At 45.0% G+C, this 19664-nt stretch overlaps 1 protein-coding gene and 1 long non-coding RNA gene across 4 annotated transcripts in view; one reads left to right on the plus strand and one right to left on the minus strand.

Moving 5' to 3' along the window:
• Positions 1-19664, plus strand: part of arhgap44a (Rho GTPase activating protein 44a) — a 486303-nt gene that overhangs the window by 289244 nt on the left and 177395 nt on the right. The gene's annotated exons all lie outside the window — the stretch shown is intronic.
• Positions 15772-19664, minus strand: part of LOC140395436 (uncharacterized) — a 75584-nt gene continuing 71691 nt past the window's right edge. For all 3 annotated transcript variants that reach the window (XR_011936190.1, XR_011936191.1, XR_011936192.1), the window contains exon 3: positions 15772-15969. This is a non-coding gene — a long non-coding RNA (uncharacterized lncRNA). The remainder of the gene's footprint in view (positions 15970-19664) is intronic.

Genomic DNA, 19664 nt, shown 5'->3' on the forward strand with positions numbered 1-19664 from the left:
GAGGACACAATATCCATACTGCTTCACCATGATGCTAACTGCAGAACACTGTTCCCAGACTGCTTCACTGTGAGGCTGACTGCAGGGCAGTATTCTTGGACTACATCACTATGATGCTGATTGCGGGACACTGTTCCCAGACTGCTTCTCTGTGAGGCTGACTGCAGGGCACTGTTCTCAAACTACTTCACTGTGATGCTGACTGCAGGGCACTGTTCCCAGTCTGCTTCACTGTGGGGCTGACTGCAGGGCACTATTCCTGGGCTACTTCACTGTGAGGCTGACTGCGCGACACTGTTCACAGACTGCTTCACTGCAATGCTGACTGCAGGACACTGTTCCCAGACTGCTTCACAGTGATGCTGACTGCAGGGCACTGTTCCCAGATTAATTCACTGTGGGGCTGACTGCAGGGCACTATTCCTGGACTACTTTGCTATGAGGCTGACTGCAGGACACTGTTCCCAGACTGCTTCACTGTGATGCTGACTGCAGGACACTGTTCCCAGACTGCTTCACAATGATACTGACTGCAGGGCACTGTTCCCAGACTACTCCACTGTGGGGCTGACTGCAGGGCACTATTCCTGGTCTACTTCACTATGAGGCTGACTGCAGGACACTGTTCCCAGACTGCTTCACTGTGATGCTGACTGCAGGACACTATTCCCAGACTACTTCACTGTGGGGCTGACTGCAGGGCACTATTCCTGGTCTACTTCACTATGAGGCTGACTGCAGGACACTGTTCCCAGACTACTTCACTGTGACGCTGACTGCAGGGCACTATTCCTGGACTACGTCACTGTGATGCGGACTGCAGGACTCGCTTCCCAGAATGCTTCACTTTGATGCTGACTGCAGGACACACTACCCAGACTGCTTCACCATGATGTTAACTGCAGAACACTGTTCCCAGACTGGTTCACTGTGATGCAGACTGCAGGACTCGCTTCCCAGAATGCTTCACTGTGATGCTGACTGCATGACACACTTCCCAGACTGCTTCAGCATGATGGCACCTGCAGAACACTGTCCCCAGACTGCTTCGCTATGATGCTGACTGCAGGACACTATTCCTGGACTACTTCACCATGATGTTGACTGCAGGAAACTGTTGCCGGAGTGCTCCACTGTGATGGTGACTGCAGGATACTGTTCCAAGACTATTTCACTGTGATGCTAACTGCAGAACACTGTCCCCTGAATGCTTCACTGCGATGCTGACTGCAGGACATGCTTCCATGCTGTTTCACTGCTATGCTGATTGCAGGACACACTTCCCAGACCACGATGCTGACTGCCGGACACTGTTCCCAGACTGTTTCACTGCAATGCCGACTGCAGGACACTGTTCCCAGAGTGCTTCACTGTGATGCTAACTGCAGGACACTGTTCCCAGACTTTTTCACTGCAATGCTGACTGCAGGACATGTTTTCCAGGGGTCCTTTGTGTTGTTAACTGGATATTTGTGCCTTCAAATTAAATGCTTCCATATCAATATATTTTGCAATGAAGATTCCTGCTTAGCAATATTTAACGTCAGTAAGAATGATTATGCCTTTTGATTGACACTTGTATGGAAATCAAGCGTTATAAATAACCAGCATCAAAACTGTCAAATTGTAGCAAAGTGGAAATATTTCTTCAGCATGAATCATGACCTAATGAAATAGGCAGCAATTAATGCAGTTTAACAGGTTATCTTCCTGTTTTGGCAATGGACAATGGATTGCACAAATATTTGAACTGGATTCATCTGGTAGGCTCTTCAAACAATCGTGATCTATTCAAATTTCTGTAGTTCTCGGAGTCGAGGTGGAGCAATCCTTTTCGGATCTTTCTTCTCTCCACTACAAAGTGATTTTGACCTCCTTTCTTAAACCCTAAACAGTTCATTAGCCCCCACCTTCACAAACCATTTGATCTTTAATTGATCCCTGCCATCCGGTGTTAGCTCCTAATCTATAACATTCCCCAAGTATGTGAATTGTAACACGCCCAACCCATTATTGTTAGCAGTTGTGACAGTGTGTGGAAGTATTCATTAACAGAATGTTGCACATGGTTTTAAGATTGGAGTTCTATGTCTTGGTAACTGGTTATTCCTGCTTTCGAATAAAATGCTTGTGCCTTTAAATGTATTGCGACTAAAATCTCTGCCCCGCCACGATTATGCTTCAGTGTTTTACATCAGTCCAACAAACTGGTGGGAGCAATTAAAAAGAGCACAGTGAACCAGTGAGCAGTTGATTTTGAAGTACGTGCGACGTGGGCAACACATTGGCAAATCAAAAGTCACGTGATAGGCCGGTATCCTGGATTAGAGCAATACAGTAGCTGTGAAATAATATTACTGAGGAAAAGCAGCACCCTCCAGTGGAAATATATGGCATAAACTTGATAAAATGCTACTCAGTATGAATCCTGGATGGAATGAGTAAACATTTGGGCAACTCAAGCAAACATTTACCATTGCAAAACTTGTTTTACTTACGATTTTATTGTTCAGAAACACCTGATTCCAGTACAAATAATGCTCAAAGCATTTATTTTGAGAATTACAGTGATTTTTGTACAGCATTTATGGGGCATGATTAACTGGATCTGTTAATGTGGTCAGGAATGTGAAATCAAATCCCTCGAAGCTACTGATTGAAGTTGGCTGTTGATATCCATTGTCGGATAATGCAGCATTTCAGTGTGAATGAGCACTTCAGCTGCTCAGTTCTTTTGAATTTGGCTGGAGACGATCAGATAAGATCATCCAACAATCTACAGTTGTCCATCGCAAAGGTGACTTTCTTCAATAACTGTTCTAGTTAAATTTTAAAACTATTTCTCGAGCCTTAAACACATTAAGAAACAGAGCAGATAGAATCATAGAATCCCTACAATGCAGAAGGAGGCCATTCGACCCATCGAGTCTGCACTGACCCATGTCCACTCTCCCGTCCACCCTGTCCTACCCTCATAGCCTGCACATCCCTGGAAACTAAGGGGCAATTTAGCATTGCTAATCCACCTAACCCGCACATCTTTGGACTGTGGGAGTCCGCAAACTTACTGATCCCAACCCCTACATAGTCATCTATGTCATTTATATAAATGGCAAACGATAGGGGGCCCAGCACAGAGCCCTGTGGTACACCATTGGCTTCCAGTTATTGTGAAGATTCATGGATCAAAGTAGTTTCACTCTAAAATACAATGATTCTAACGACAGCGAGACTGGAGAAGGGGGTAGTGTCGGCGGTTTACGGGGCTATTTTGGAAGAGGGGAAGGCACCGCTGGATGGGATCAAGGCAAAGTGGGAGGAAGAATTGGGAGAGGGTATGGAGGAGGGGTTCTGGTCTGAGGTGTTCCGGAGGGTGAACGCCTGCACCTCATGCGCGAGGATGGGGTTGTTACAGCTAAAAGTGGTAGAGAGCACACCTCACAAGGGCGAGGATGAGCCGGCTCTTTAAGGGGGTAGAAGATGTGTGTGAATGTTGCGGGGGGGGGGGTCCCTCAAACCACGTTCATATGTTTTGGTCCTGTCCAAAGCTGGCGGATTACTGGAAGGAGGCTTTTCGGGTAATCTCTAAAGTGGTGCACGTGAAACTGGACCCGGGCCCTCGGGAGGCCATATTCGGAGTGTCGAACCAGCCAGGGCTGGAAACGGGTGCGGAGGCAGATATTGTAGCCTTCGCCTCGTTGATCGCCCGAAGGCGTATCCTATTGGGATGGAGACCAACCTCTCTGCCCTGCGACCTGGCGTGGCGGGGGGACCTGCTGGAATTCTTGACTCTTGAGAAGGTCAAATTTGAACTGAGGGGAAGGATGGAGGGGTTCTACAATTCATGGGCGTTATCCATTATGCACTTTCGAGACTTGGATTACAGCGAACTATGGGGGGTGAGGGGGGCGGTTGTGGGAGTTGGGGGGTGGGTACTGTATGTGTTAAGATGACTGTGGGTGATTCCTGATTCCTTTTTGTTATTTGTTTATGTTAAGATGCGGGCTCATGTTTGATAGTTTGGTGGGAGGATGGGATTGTTGTTATTGAAATGGGAATTGACATTATATTCGTCACTGATTATTGTTTTTTGTTGGTGCATGTAAATTTGGGAGAAAATGTGAAAAAGGAGAATAAAAATATTTTTTTAAATAAAATAAAATGCAATGATTATTTTTTAACATAGGCTTCGAGGCAAGCATATGTAAGCTATTATTAAAAAATTAAAAAATACTTCCGTAGATACGTAAGTGAATGTGAGTTTATAGGTTTAATTGTGTTTTAAGTTGAAAATAAGTTTAATGTGTGTTGATCCCACTCGGATGGTTTAATATTGAAAACATGGATTTGGAGATCTCTTTTGACTCGGTGGCAGTATTTGTAGTGTGACTCACATTAAATAATGCATGCAGTGACATGACAGATTGACGCTGCTCTGATTTACAGCAGTGTGTTGCAAACAAATATTTAATGCATTAAAATCACACTTAAACAATTACTGAATTTGCGGTTTTCTTAACATATGCTGGGAGTAACCTAGCAAATGATGCATTTCAACTGGAACGTAATTCAACAAAATTTCTAGTTAGTTTATATGATACATTATAGGGTTTCAGTTAAAAATGAAATCAGCTGCTGAAGTCTCGGAGGACTCAGTATTCCAAAGTAAAAAAAAAGACATTGCAAAGGCTTAAATGCTACATTTTATGATGAAGCGAAAAGTTGGCCAGGATTCTCCTCCGCCCGAAAGTGGATTGGCCACACTAAATTGCCCCTTAATTGGAAAACATTTTAATTAAAAAGATGGTGCTAATTCCGTTGTGATGCTCAGGTCCCCCACTGGAGGTAGCATTGAGGTTCGTGCCCTGCAAAAGCAGTTAAGTGCTTTCTGCAGAGAGGATGTGGCAGCACTTAACCACAGTATTTATTAATATCTATGAGTTATGTTTAAAGCAGTCTATCTAAAGATGTATTCAAGTGTGAAGGGAAATGAATAAACCAGACAGTTGGCTGTCTGGAAGCTATTACCCAGTTAATGACAGCCTACTAAAAGCTATTTACCTTTGAAAGTGGATAGAGGCCTCGTTGATCTGAGGGGATTAAAGCCTTGTGATGTGGTTTGGGCTCTCTATGAAGTAATAGCTGCTGCTTTCTACACCTCTGCCTGAGGCACCAGGTATAAGGGATAGGTAAGTGAAAAAGCAGCGATTTTTCACTATTTCTGTCTGGACCTCTTTAGCTTCCAGGCAGCCATGACTGATTGGGAGGTGGGGAGGGATCTCTGAAATGGGGGGGGGTCTCTGATGGGGGCTTATCTGTTATGGGGGTCTGATGCAGGTCTATCGTGGAGAGTCATGCAGGTCACCCTCATGCATGCATGTTTTGGGTGGTGAGCCAGAAATTCCCATGGTGGGAGAGGAGGAACCCCATACTTGTCAGCGAAGTAGCATTATTTGCTTTTTGGGGGGAGGGGACCAGCCACCGGGGGAGGGGGGCCAACCTTGGTATCGGACCGACCGCTCAAAATGGTGGCCCAATAGTGGGATTCGGTACAGAATCCCTTTAGCTCCCCACCATGCATAGATTTGCATGGCAAGGGAGAGTTAATCGCTTCTGGGCACCATTTCTAGTGCCAAGGATTACTTCATAATCTCCCAGACGGAGAATCCCGGCCCTTATTTTAGAGTAAGTACAATAATAAAATTCGGACAATACTGCATTGTGGCAAGCCTGCTCCAGCCAATTTTGTTTTTGTCGTTTTTTGACACTTGACTTTATCAACTGCTCCAGAGAAAATTCACCTCTGATGCCAAGTATTCATTGTGAACGCAGTGAGATGATTTTCTATATCTACTCTTCCCAGGAAGCTTTCCAAGTATTCCAATAGTTCCATTTAGAATTATAATTGAAGCAATTAATGGTGGAGCTCTTCCCACCCTGTTACAATGTCACTAATGTTGCACAGGGGTTCACCACCTCCCAACCCGCCCCCCCCCCCCCCCACCTCCACCCACCAACACACTTGTTAATAATTTTGTGGTTTCTGTTCCGTTTAATAAAACCCATCCAAAACCTGTTTAAAAAAATCAAGACATGATCTTACTGGCAATAAAGAATTGAATTGTTAGGGGAGATTCCTTTCATTGGTAAACATGTCACTGATATAAAGTGAAAGCATCTGCTTTTATCAAATTCCGATAGTTCTTACCTCCATAAGTACCCTTTCAAGCCAACTGTGTGAAAATGTGTAGCTGCTTCACAAATATAACATTTGCCTCTGGCATCTGTTATGGGCGAGGCGTTTTCAGAACCCCAAAATCATGGAGTTCAACCAACCTCTCCCTTTAATGCATTTGTTGCTTTTCCTAGCACACGGCTTGTTCCCTATGTGTGGGATTACAGTTATGGACACGTGAGTTTTTAAACACTAAACAATGTTTATTCCATGAACTCAACTTAACATCTTAAATAAACATTGGATCTCTTAACACCCCTTACTTCAAAGATAACTCAGAAAATATTGCAACAGTAAATAATTCCTCAAAATGTTCCTTCAAATTTCCAAGAGACTTAACACCTTTAAAAAGAATCACATCAGGTTAAAGGCTTTACAATTATGAGTTTAAATCACTCAAATGATCCAGAGATAGTCTTTCATGGCAGAGATCCAGCTCACTGCAAACACACACACACACAAGCTCTTTTCAAACTGAAACTAAAAAACTGCAAACTGGCTGATCTAAAGCCCATCTCCACCCACTCTCTGACATCACTGTTTTCTTAAAGGTACATTGCTTAAACATCCATGTCTTAAAGGTACTCTCACATGACACATCCCTTTCTTTCATGTGCCTGTCAAGAGAACTTGCATTTTCAGTCAACGCCAGACATTATTATAAATGCATTTGGTTCTCATTTTCCAGCACTATTTAATCATGGTCCTTTTTTGTGTGAAATTTAAAATTAATATAAATGGAAAGGAAATTGTTTATTGAATCAGTGCCACATATTGTTTTAAGATACCCATACACTGAAGTAGAATGGGTGTCTACCCTATTTAAGATCTCTATCCAGATCTTCCTCTTGCTCATCCCCTTCAATCCTTTCTATTCTGTTGTCACATCAAGGTCTGTTGTCCTTAGAGGGAAGTTAACAACGCTATACACATCTCTTTTATTCCACACTGAAGCAAAAAACGTATTTTTCAGCGGATCCTATTTCACAGAGCCTCTCGTGCCCTCAGTTCATGACTTAATAGCTGTTAAAGAAAACAGGTTCTAGAGGATTTACATTAATACTCCAAAGATTAAAGCTGTCTTTGAACGCAGGATAACAACATAGGTCAGAGGAAAGAAAGCCCTATAGCATCAATTGTTTAATGATCAACCAACCTCCCTTAGGGATAAAGCTGAGAAAAATATCCCAAGGAGGGATCAGATTGCAGGTTATCCTTAAGGAATACAGGCCCTGATGTAGCAATAATTATATATTTTGACTCTAGATAATGCTCCACGCAGCATTCCACCAATCGAGGGAAAAACAGTTATATCGATGCTGGTTTCTGATACTTCAATCTTCTGTAAAGCTAAAGAAAGGTGACACTCGAATCCACAAAACACCAGAACCAAGAGAGCCAAAAGGATGTTGGTCCATGTAGCTAAAGTAGAATATAAGTCAAAGGATGCCATGATCACACTGTACACTGCTATAGACAGAGTTCACTTTGAGTACCGTGTCCATTTGTGGTCACTGAAAAATGAACAAGACATTCAAGATCTGGATTAATCCAAGGTTCCAGAGATTTGAGTTGTAAAGAAAGAATGGAGAGACTTGTACCTGCATTTTCACGGCATTGTATCGAAAATGTTCATACCATGTACCCAAAATGGCAGACGTCAGATCTGTCAGTCCTGCCTCCATTTATGGCAGCAACTATTTTCACCTGGGGTGGGGATCAGGGTGGGATGTGATTCACACATGAGAGAAACACAAACTCAGCAGGGCCATTTGAAAGCAATGTTGAGTTCAAACAGACCCCATTTTACCGGAGCAAGAACATTATCCTGCAGATAAAATTTTACAAAATTACAAAATTTTAGAGTAGGCGTAAATATTTTGAAGAAAGAATAGGATATGTGGAATGGTCAAACTGTTAAGTTATTTAAAACCCCAATCCTTTAAAAGTTTAAATAAAACAGTTCTAGCAGTTTCAATGACTGTTTGACATAACCCTTAGTGCTATAATTTCAGCATTATTAATTCCTGATTGCTTTCCACAACTTAAAAGACTTGGGAGGCAATAAATTCACAGTTAAATTGACGGATCAAAGAGGTTAATACAGGATTAATTGTCTTTGATATGGATTTATGAATACAAATGTTTGTTTTTATAAGGGATTATGGGCGAAATTCTCCAACCCCCTGCCGGGTCGGAGAATCGCCGGGGGCTGGCGTGAATCCCACCCCCGCTGGTTGCCGAAGTCTCCGGCACCGGAGATTCGGCGGGGGCAGGAATCGCTGCCCGCCGGTTGGCAGGCCCCCCCGCGCGATTCTCCGGCCCGGATGGGCCGAAGTCCCACCGCTAAAATGCCTGTCCCGCCGGCATAAATTAAACCACCTACCTTACCGGCGGGACAAGGCGGCGCGGGCGGGCTCCGGGGTCCTGGGGGGGCGCGGGGCGATTTGGCCCCGGGGGGTGCCCCCACGGTGGCCTGGCCCGCGATCGTGGCCCACCGATCCGCGGGCGGGCCTGTGCCGTGGGGGCACTCTTTCCCTTCCGCCTCCGCCACGGTCTCCACCATGGCGGAGGTGGAAGAGACTCCCTCCACAGCGCATGCGCAGGAATGCCGTCAGCGGCCGCTAACGCTCCCGCGCATGCGCCGCCCGGAGATGTCATTTCCGCGCCAGCTGGCGGGGCACCAAAGGCCTTTTCCGCCAGCTGGCGGGGCGGAAATTCCTCTGGCGCTGATCTAGCCCCTTAAGGTTGGGGCTCGGCCCCCAAAGATGAGGAGCATTCCGCACCTTTGGGGCGGTGCGATGCTCGACTGATTTATGCCGGTTTGGTCGCCAGTCGGCGGACATCGCGCCCTTTCCGGAGAATTTCGCCCCAGGTATTTGAGGGGTCTTAAATGTATTGAATTGGCTTTCGTTAAAGTGCAGTTTTCTTATATCATGAAGAGTGCAATAGACATTTGTTTTATCTCAGCATGACTCTTGAGTCTGCCCATGGCACGTGATGAGTAAGTTAGTGAAGGGTGGTGGGTATGGAGCAAGAGTCGGCACTAAGTTGGCAATGGTGCTATAAGGGGTGGTGTGGTTTGGCTCAATTGGGTAGAGGGCATGGGTTGGCATAAATTGGCATATATCGGGCATTGAGAATGGGTGGGGGACTGGGGGAGTGTGAGGGGTGAGGGCTGGAGAGCTCAATGTAAAAACGGGTATGAAGACCCAGAAAACGGAGTCACGCCTTTTAATCAGTCTGCCTTGGAACTCGGCAGTCCCTATGGCCACTTCCCATCTGTGTCCGGGGCTGGAAAGCCTTACTCCATCCCACAACCAGTGCCACACCCTCCTCACCTCTCCCTCCCCACGCCGGAATGAAGATTCCGCCATTTGGGTTACTTTTCCTACATTGGCTCTGGCCAATGTGGAGATTTCCCACCTCGGTATCGAAAATCCAGGCCTTAGACTTTTTATTCTGGAGAGGAGTGTTTTGAGAGGTGATCATATGTACAATAATGAATAGTAAGCCAAAGTTTTGTCAAGCATTATTCAATTAAACAGTTACATTTTGAACTATCAGTAAAATGTAACAATAGGATTGATGTCAGCAGTTTATTCTTCAAGCAGAGAGTAATCGACATCTGGAATGAACTTCTGTGCAGAGCTGTGACGACAGAAACCATTGAATTATTCAAACGCAATTAGATTCTGCAATGGAGGAAATGCAGGATTGATCTGGATGGCGGATTCAGAATGGGCCAAATGGCCTTTCTCAGCCTGTAGTATCTTAGAATGTGATCTCCTGGTCACTACCTCCCATATATTTTAAAAGAGGTGGGCCATTGTCAAAGGGTTTCTGAATCAGCACCAATAAAACTTGGAGGTCAGGGCAATTTTATAATCAATGGTTTTGATCCATTCAGGAGTTCATATTGTTAGAATGAAAAAACTTAAATTTATCTTCCCCCTTTCACAACCAGCTCCCAGGACTTTCTGAAGCACCATGAAGCCAATTAAGTACTTATAGAATGTAACCACTGTTGGAATGTTGGAAATGCAACAGATGTTATTGCACACAGTGAGGTCCCACACAGCAATGAAATTAATGACCACATCATCTGGATGTTGTGTTAGCTGTAACTCTGAACTGCCAAACTCCGATAACGGAGTCAAATCTCTGGAGTGGGGTTTGAACCCACACCCATCTGACCCGGAGGAAAGAGTAACACCAGTCTTGATTAACAGCAGAGTTGATTGCACTACTTGCATAACTGCAAATATTTACACAAATTACACAGTTAAAGCCAACATTTCCCGACACCTTGGGTTGGTGTGCTGAACAGCAGGAATCAACCTGCTGACATGAACACTCTGGCTACAAGACAGACCACGATGATCACAGTAGGAAAATATTCATGTTAATTCTTGCTAACAGCAGAAAAGCAATTACAGAATATATTGATTGTGCGACAATATTTCCATTGCCTTCTCTTCTATTCCCTCCCTTGGAACGTGATTCCCACATACTACGCATATGCAGCATTCAAAGTAAATACCTTTTATTTCCAATTACAGTAAATAGGAGGGAAATTAAAAAATAACTCTAAACATTGCCTAATTTAACTCAACCACCATAACTACAGTCTACTGCTAACCCTTAGTCATAGACACAGACATAGAAAATAGAAGCAGGATTGAGCTATTCAGCCCTTCGAGCCTGCTCCGCCATTCATAATGATCATGGTTGTTGATCCTACTCAATAAACTTTTCCCGACTTTCCCCTGTATCCTTTGGCCCTTTAGCCCCAAGAGCTATATCTAATTCCTTCCTGAAAACATACAGCTGGAATTCTCCATTTGGGAGTCTTGGGTTCCGCTGGCGCTGGCGCATGCGACTTGTGGTTCCATTGGGGATGCTATTTGGTAAGTGGGTCAGGACATGCAAATGAGGCAGCACTCTGCCAGCGTGAATTGAGAGCAATTCCAGGCCCAGTAAGCGTTGTAAGCACTGGGGCTGGGATTAGCACTAAAGACGCTGGCAACTGGAACTATCCATAAGCTTATCACACACTCATTGCAGCCAGCAAGATGGCTCAGAGAAGACCTGCCCCCCAAAGTTGGGAGTCCGAGTTGAACCCACTGCTCCATGCCAGAGAGGAGAAGAGGGACACCCTCTTCCCAGAATGGACCATTGACTCAAGCCCGCCCTCATGAACAGCGCTGGGAGGTGATAGCAGATTCAGTCAGTGCTGCCACCTCACCAATAGGAGGCAGCTGGTGTTCCTGAGGGGTGGGGGGTCACTGGTGAGGCCTCTGCCATGAGAGGGGTAGATAACCAGGCAGGGTTCCAAAGGTCACGGTGCAGATGTCCTCTGGTTGGGGTGAACTCTGCTAATCCCCTGCTTCCTCTGCAGTGGGGCAACGCTTCTGAAGAGTGTCAAAACCTGGTGGGCCACTGATAGAGCTTGGCCACTCCCATCCCCTTGATGATACAGTTGAGGGTTTCCAGAAGGGCAGCCTGGGTGGGCTTCCAGATGACAAGAGGCTCCTGAACAATCACAGGACACAGTGAGCAGTCAGCAGTATGAGCAGCCAGGACCTGTAAGTAGCACCAAAGAGGTGCATTTAAATCCAATTCTGCAGCAATGGCAGTCTGAGCCAGGCTACCCCGATCCCAACTACATTCGAAAAGTTACAAAGCAAATGCACAGAGTGGACAGGGCAAGCCCTTAATCCATCTCATTGCTTGCTACAAAAATCAATTCAAATTGAATACAATTAATAGGCCGGGATTCTCTAGAAACGGAGCTAAGTGTTTTTCGCGGGCGTAAACACCGGAGTGCTTCACACTGGCTTCAATGGCCCCGGCGATTCTGTTGCCCACAGGGGGCCCACACGCCGCACATGGCCCTGCACTTCTAGCTGTGGGACCACGCATGCGTGCAGCAGCCGTTTGCGCGCAGGTGCCGGGCAACATGGCGGAGCCACACAGCGGGCCGCCGCGGAACAAGGTAGGGCCCCCGCTCCCCCGGATGGTGCACTCCTGCCGATTGTTAGCCCCTGATCGTAAGCATGGCCGTTGTGGAGGCCCCCCCCCCCGGAGTCTGATTCCCCCGCCCACCCACCAGGGCGGCCACGGCGGCCGGGGTTCCGCGCTCCAGCCGGGTAAAACCATGTTAGAACCACGGCGGCCAGAACTCGGCCGGTCGACCGCGGAGAATCGCCGCGGGCGCCTCTTTCATCGGCCCCCGACCGGCGCCGCATTGGCCGTGTGCGCGCGGCTGCCGGCAATTCTCTGCTCGGTGGAGAATCGCGTCCCGGCGTTGCGCCCCATCTCGATATCATCTCCGATTCTCCGAACCAGCACGGGCTCGGAGAATCCCGGCCATAATCTCCACAAGAGAGACATCCAAGCTGTCAAGAAAAGACATTGCGCCTCATCTTGGGCTTGATCTGATGCTTGATCTCAGCCAAAATACAGGTACTGTCTGTTTGGAGAAGTGCCTTTGCACACTTTGGCTTACCATAGACATGTGACCTCTGATGTCATCTTTTGTGCCTAAATGCTTGAGAACAGAAGCCATTTGATCCACTGCCTGGAACACAGTGTGTGCAACTGAAATTGCATGGACTTTTACTAGTTGAAAGAGACAGCAGCCATAAGAAACAGCAGAGAACAATTCAAACCTCAGTCTGCAACTTTGTACAAGGCAAGGACTACAGGGTGAGCCAGTGTGGCTTTGAATATTCAAGTACCTTCTCTTATAGAAGCAAAGGGGGAGTTTGAGAATGAATTGGAAATTCTTCTAGTCTCAGTTGCAGAATATGAAATTTCCACAGTTAAACAAGAATCCTGAACAAATAACTGTGCTATTGCGCTGGGGGAAAGAGTGCCAAAAGCTGTATTGTACCCGAGACTTCACTTGAGGAGCAGAAAAACCAGTCTTGTGAAATTTTGGAGATGTGGACAATCCACTTTGAGCCCCCCTACTCTTCTTCTTCAGAGATCACTCGCTAACGAGTATGATTGTGAAAACTATATTTCCAGCACCACGGTTCAGGAAGAGGGGGAAAATATTGATCTGTATGTGACTGCCTTGACACATCTAGCTGAATCTTGTGAGTTTGATCAACTTATCGATGATGTGATCAGTTACGGAATTGTCTTTGGAACAAGAGATCCTGTCACAAGAGGACATCTGCTGAGCGATGGGGAACTTGCTCTCAAAAAAGCTCTTGGCATGCTCAGAAGCTCTGAGGTTGGTTAATCATTAGGTGAAGAGCATTGATGGGGAACTGATGAGGCTTTGCACTCTGCTGAGAGGGAATCCAGGCCTTACAATGGAGGAGAGGAAGAATATTTAGAGAAGGACCAGCAGAAGGATCAAGGCCAAGGCACAATAATGCAAATATAGTGGAGGACACCACGCAAAAGTAAAGGAAACATGTCCCATGTAACAAAAGCAACGTTATAACTGCAAGAAGTTGAATCATTTTGTGCACGAGTGCTCTGCTGGAAAGAATCCTATAAAGATGGTTTCTGGAAAGACATTAGACAATGATCCTGACAAATCAGTCAATACTCCAGAATCAGGTTGGCATCACCAAGTCTCAAGGTACAAATGATCTGTGACTATTGGAATGATGACTGCAGAAGGAGAGGATCAAGTTAATGTGAAGTGTCAGATAGACACGGGCGCAATGTGCAACACCCATGAGCTTTACAGACCTGTGTGAAGTTGCTCAAGATGGTGACTGGAAAGTGAAGCTGTCAAAGGTCAGGTTGCCACTCTACGATGGCATAATGAGAACCCAATGCACAGGGAAGGGAAGCAGATTTAAAGTACCAAATGATAGACAATGAGCAAAATCCACTCATCTTGGTAGAAGTAAGTCAGAAGCTTGTACTGGTAACCCTCCACGTACATGAAGAGGTTTGCAGTGTTTCACACGGTACAAAGCCAATGACTGAAAAAACCTCAAAAATTACAAAGGTTTTTTCACAGGTCTTGGACATCTTCTTGATGAAGATCATCTTGAAGGAGATGAGAGTCTGAGGAATGTTCCAGCTGTAAAGATGGGAGTACCCAAGAAAACAATGATTCCCACAGACTGGATTATCTGCATGGTAGCCATGAAACAAGCTGAAAAGTTGATATCTGGAGGACCTCAATAAAACTTTGAAAAAAATCTCACCACCCATGCCAGCCATTGAAGAAATGTTGCCACCACTTTCTAAGGCAAAGCTTTTGCTACCCTAGATGCAAAGGATGGATACTGGCATGTGAAGGTGGACGAAAGTAGCATTTTCCTCATTAAATTCTAGTTGCCACTTGGGAGGTACAGGTGGTTGTTCTTGCCATTTGGCATTTCTACTGCTCTGGGAGAAAATCAGCAAATATATCATGAGATAGGCAATGATCTTCCAGGAGAGAAAAACAATTGTGGTTGGTCTATGGGTGTGGCGATGCAATGGATAAAAACATCAGAGACTGTGATTGGAATCTAGTGAGACTGCTAGAGAGCACGCAAAATGAATATGAAGCTGAATGAGAAGGAACTGCAACTGAAGTCACGTACATAGGCCATGTACTGACAGCGAAAGGAATTTCTCTTAATCCTAATAGGGTGACAGCTGTAGAAGAGAAGCAGCAACCAAGGATGGTGCAATGATTTGTTGGATCACTTTGCATGCAAGCATTTTGCAGGAAAGTAGAAAAGCAAGCCTGTAAAGATGGTCACTGGAGAAATGTTGATCCTGAAACCACCTTGCAAAGTTCTTGCCCAATTTGTCATCAGAGTATGAAGCTCTATGCAAGTTCACTGCAAAGATGTTCATTGGTATTGCTGAGGTACTATGATGTTAATGATAAGGTCAACCTGCTGAGTGATGCCAGCGAGACAACATTTGGAGCAACACTCTTGCAGCAAGCACAACCTGTGGCATTTACATCCAGAGCTTTAATGCAACTGAACAATGCTACAAACAGATTAAGTGCCTGGCTATTCTGTGAGGAAAGCAAAGGTAGTTTTAAGAGATTTATATTTGTATTAGTAAACATTAATGTATAGTTTTAAGTAGGTTCCTGTGCCTAGAAGGGCAAAACCTATAGTTAGTTTCATGCTGCACAAACATATGTGTGGGGTTGTTTCTGTAAGAGTCCTTCCTGTTTATTTCCTTTGTTCCCATTTATTTTATTATTATTTTATTATTTTTGGTCCATGGACCCATAATCAGAATATGCCTTTTAGCAGAAGACCCAAGCTGAAGCAGCCTACTTGTCATGACAGTGTTCCAGGATTTGTATTTTGGAGAAGAGACACCCCAGATGCTTTGGCGCAGAGTGGATCTTAACAACCAACTTTGGAGGAAGTTGGTTCAATTGGCTGGCTGGCAACCTGTGGGTTGGCCAAGGACAGTGTTCTGCCTGACAACAGACAGTGATTGGTTCCTGTGTGATGATTTCTGAGAGAGCTTGGCAGAAGTGATTAGACCTTGGAAGAAGAAAGAACAGTCTCTTTCCTCTCTTGCTGAAAGAACTGCTTTATTGTCCTCAAACCAGAGTGCCTGGCACATCCTAGCTGTAAACTTGAAATGTTCCTGAATCTACAAAAGTTACAGACAACCTGCCAGAGAAAACCATTTGAAGCCTCAAACCCTCGAAGGAAGAGGAGCTGTGTTTTATCCCTCTCTTTGCTGCCGGTTGTTGCTGTCTCTGAGAGTCTGCAGTGATCATCAATATAAACCTAGAAGAAAGAAATACCAAAGTAAAAGTTTGAACTCCAGAAAGACAGTAACTGAAAGCCAGCCCAGTGTATCAAAGATCCTCTGACCTTTTATTTATATTAATATTTTCTTTACCTCTCAACCACCCTTTTGCCTCTCTGTTGTTTGTCTGTCTGTGGAGAGAGTGGCGTAATTAGAAAGGGGGGAGGGGGTGGTGGAAAGAGTATTAGGTCGTCATTTACATTTGTAGCCAAGGCCCTCAGGTATTTTTAAAATAACATCTAATTTCACCTGTGTTGTGACTCTGAGTCAAGTGGGGCTGGAATTGTGCACTAGCCCAGGGTATTGAGAAATTTAAGTTGCAATGTGCTTAGAGAGGGCTATGGCATGAAGAATAAATAAACCTGCGGTGGTTGCTTAGCAACTGAGGCCTTGTAAGCTAGAGAAGTTATGGTTTAGCTAATTTGATTGCAGTTGAAGATAGGTCGTGAGAGAGAAGGCAGCTGTCATAGCTCTGCTAGAAGCAGTTGGTTTAGAAGGCTAGAGAAAGAACATCTCTCTCAGCTTTACGAGAAGAAAAGCCATACCATGGAGTAATGGTTACAAAAGCAACTTCAGTGGTTAAGGAAACTAGAGAAATTAGAAGTTTCCAAGAAATCTGAGACAAAAGCTGCTAGAACTGAGAGCTGTTCACAAACGACAGGCAGGTCTGAGAAGGAGACTGAGACATCAAAATGATATCCAAAGTGATTTTCAGGTTTGTGAGATTTTACTACAGCCTGTGGCATGTGAGTTGAAATAACTATGGAAATCAGTGACTGGATCTCTCAGTTTGTATAAAAGCAGTTAAGAAACCGAAAGAAGTTGGTCTAAATTCCTGGACTGGATTTGCTGTTAAAAGTGGAGCGGAACCTTGGGTTAAAAGAGTCATTTGTAAAACCTGGACTGGACATCAGAATGAAAATCCACTAAGGGAAAGCATTATTATGAGAGAAGGTTTTAAAGCGTGTTATGGGGAGTGGAGTTTGGAGACTCTCATGTGATCATCATCTGGGGGATTCTGAGGCGATATCCACAGACACTAATATGTGTTCATAGCAGAGTATGTGTTTTTGGCCACAGTCATCTTGGGGGAAGCACAGTCATCTTGGGGGCAGCACGGTGGCTCAGTGGATAGCATTGCTGGCTCACAGCGCCAGGGACCCCACAGCGCCAGGGACCCGGGTTCAATTCCGGGCCTGGGTGACTGTACGTGAGGAGTTTGCACGTTCTCCCCATGTCTGTGTGGGTTTCCTCCGTGTGCTCCAGTTTCTTCCCACAGTCCAGTCCAAAGAAGTGCAAGTTAGGTGGGTTGGCCATGCTAAAATTGCACCTTAGTGTCTGGGGATGGGCAGGTTAGGCAGAGTAGGGGAGTGGACTGAGGTAGGGTGTTATTTCAGAGGGTCGGTGCAGCCCCAATGGGCTGAATGGCCTCATTCTGCACTGTCGGGATTCTATAATTCCAAGGTAGGCTTAAAAGCGACTCTGTTAATGAGACCCTTCTAGATTCAGGTTTACCTTGCAATCCATGTTAACCCTAAAACCTGTGTGTACTGGTAAAGCTTGGGGGGGGGGGAGAAGGCGTATTGTCTCATAATCCAATTTATTCAATTTTAATAAATTCTTGTGGTGAACACTAATTAGCAGTGCTGTGACTCTGTTCCTCCATGTTTTATAAAAAAAGTAAAAGTTACGATGTTTTGAGCCTGGGTCCCATTCTGGGATCTTCCTGTCCAGTTATAACATCAGCTGAGATCATAATATTTGTCTTTGCTTGTGAGCATTTTAGCCCTGGCCTCTTTGGGATAGACAAAATGATAGTAGAGTCTGACCACAAGCCACTTCGAAACATCTTTCTCAAACCATTTCTATCTTCTCCAAAGCTTCTGCAAAGGATGTTAAACATAATATGCAGAGATTTCATTTGGAAGTGAAGTACAAGTAGGGGAAGTGGATGTCCATCACCAGCATGCTGTCAAGAGCTGCAATCCCTTTGATAAAAGTCGCTGATGTTAGTACTGAGTGTGAAATCTTCCAGTTTCAACGATAACAGCATGATGCTCTGGAGGTCATCAAACTAGCAGAGACATCAAATCTTATGGACATTCACCTTGCTCAGATCTAGTGAACTACACACTGATACAACAATGCAACTCTCCAAGTGCTGCAGTAAGTAGTGATGAAATGATGACCAGAAACCAGGGACACACCTGTTGCTGTAAGAGATTATTGGGCATACAGAGATGAATTGATCACCCAAGATGGCATCTTGCACAAAGGAACTAGAGTCATCATCCCTAAGGAGATGAGAAAAGAGATGCTGAAGCACATTCAGCCAAGCCATCAAGGGATTGAATCTAGTCTGAGGAAGGCAAGAGAAGTGCTCAAAAATGAGCAATGATATCAAGGACCATTGTAGTGCTTAAACTAAAGAGCCACTCATGACATCCCAGACAGACCATGGATGAAGCCTGGGAGACACCTCTGCACATAGGAACAGACTATTGTCGTCATCATCAACTATATTCAAACTATTGGGAGTTAAACAAGCTGGCATCAATGACTACCAGTGAGATGGTAGAATGCCTCAAAGCACACTTCAATTGTTGTAGCATTTCTGACATTGTGTTGAGTGACAGTAGCTCTCAATTCACAAGTGAAGAATGCAGGCACATCACAAATGTTTGGGAAATCAGCACTATACATATCCATACTCTTCCCAGTTATATGGAAAAGCTGAGTCGGCAGTGAAAATTGCCAAAGGCACTATCAAAAAATTGAGTGAGTCCAGTGCAGATGTATACAAGGCAACTCTAGAGTTGATAAAGCTGTCAAATAATTGCCAGAACTGAGAATTGGAGAGCCAATCACACTGCAGACATTCAATGCTCTCAACAAAAGTCAGCCCACTTGGCAAATTGACAGCTATATGGAGACGTTGTCACCTCCAATACTACATAGTGTAAATGAACCACCAGATATATCGTGGACACCCCAGACAAACGTACAACTGACGATGATGCTCCCTCACAGCTTACAGTTGATGAGGAAGATGGGAGGTTCAGTAGCTGCACTGGGAACTGAACGAATATCAGTCCCAGAGGTCAACCGTTCCCCAACAAAAGCAATGGATCAGCAGCAACAGGGAAAGTTGTCAGTTCACTGACTAATGTCGTGCCGTATCCAAGCTACTCTTCTAATAGCTAAAATATTACTGAAGCTGCAAGTGATAACAGGAGTGACAAAAGCAAAATGGTTGGGCCACAGCTGGAATTTTGAATACAGTTCTGGTCATCACATTACAGGAAGGACATAATTGCTCTGACGAGAGTTCAGAGGAGATTTACAAGAATGTTGCCAGGGCTTGAAAATTGCAGCTATAGGTAAAGATTGGATAAGCTATAATTGTTCTCCTTAGAACAGAAGAGGCTGAGGGGTGACCTATTTGAGGAGTACAAAATTATGATGGGCCTAAATAAAAGCATAGTCAGGAAATGCCTGTTTCCCCTCCCTGCGAGGTCAATTACCAGGGGACAGAGATTTAAGGTGATTGGTAGAAGGATTAGATGGGATATAGGATAAACATTTTCACCCAGAGGGTAGTAAGCATCTGGAATTCACTGCCTGAAGTGGTGCCTGAGGCTGAAGTACTCAACTCACTTAAAAGATATCTGGA

The sequence above is a fragment of the Scyliorhinus torazame genome, chromosome 18 (genome assembly GCF_047496885.1).
Source record: "Scyliorhinus torazame isolate Kashiwa2021f chromosome 18, sScyTor2.1, whole genome shotgun sequence".
In the NCBI taxonomy this organism is placed as follows: domain Eukaryota; kingdom Metazoa; phylum Chordata; class Chondrichthyes; order Carcharhiniformes; family Scyliorhinidae; genus Scyliorhinus; species Scyliorhinus torazame.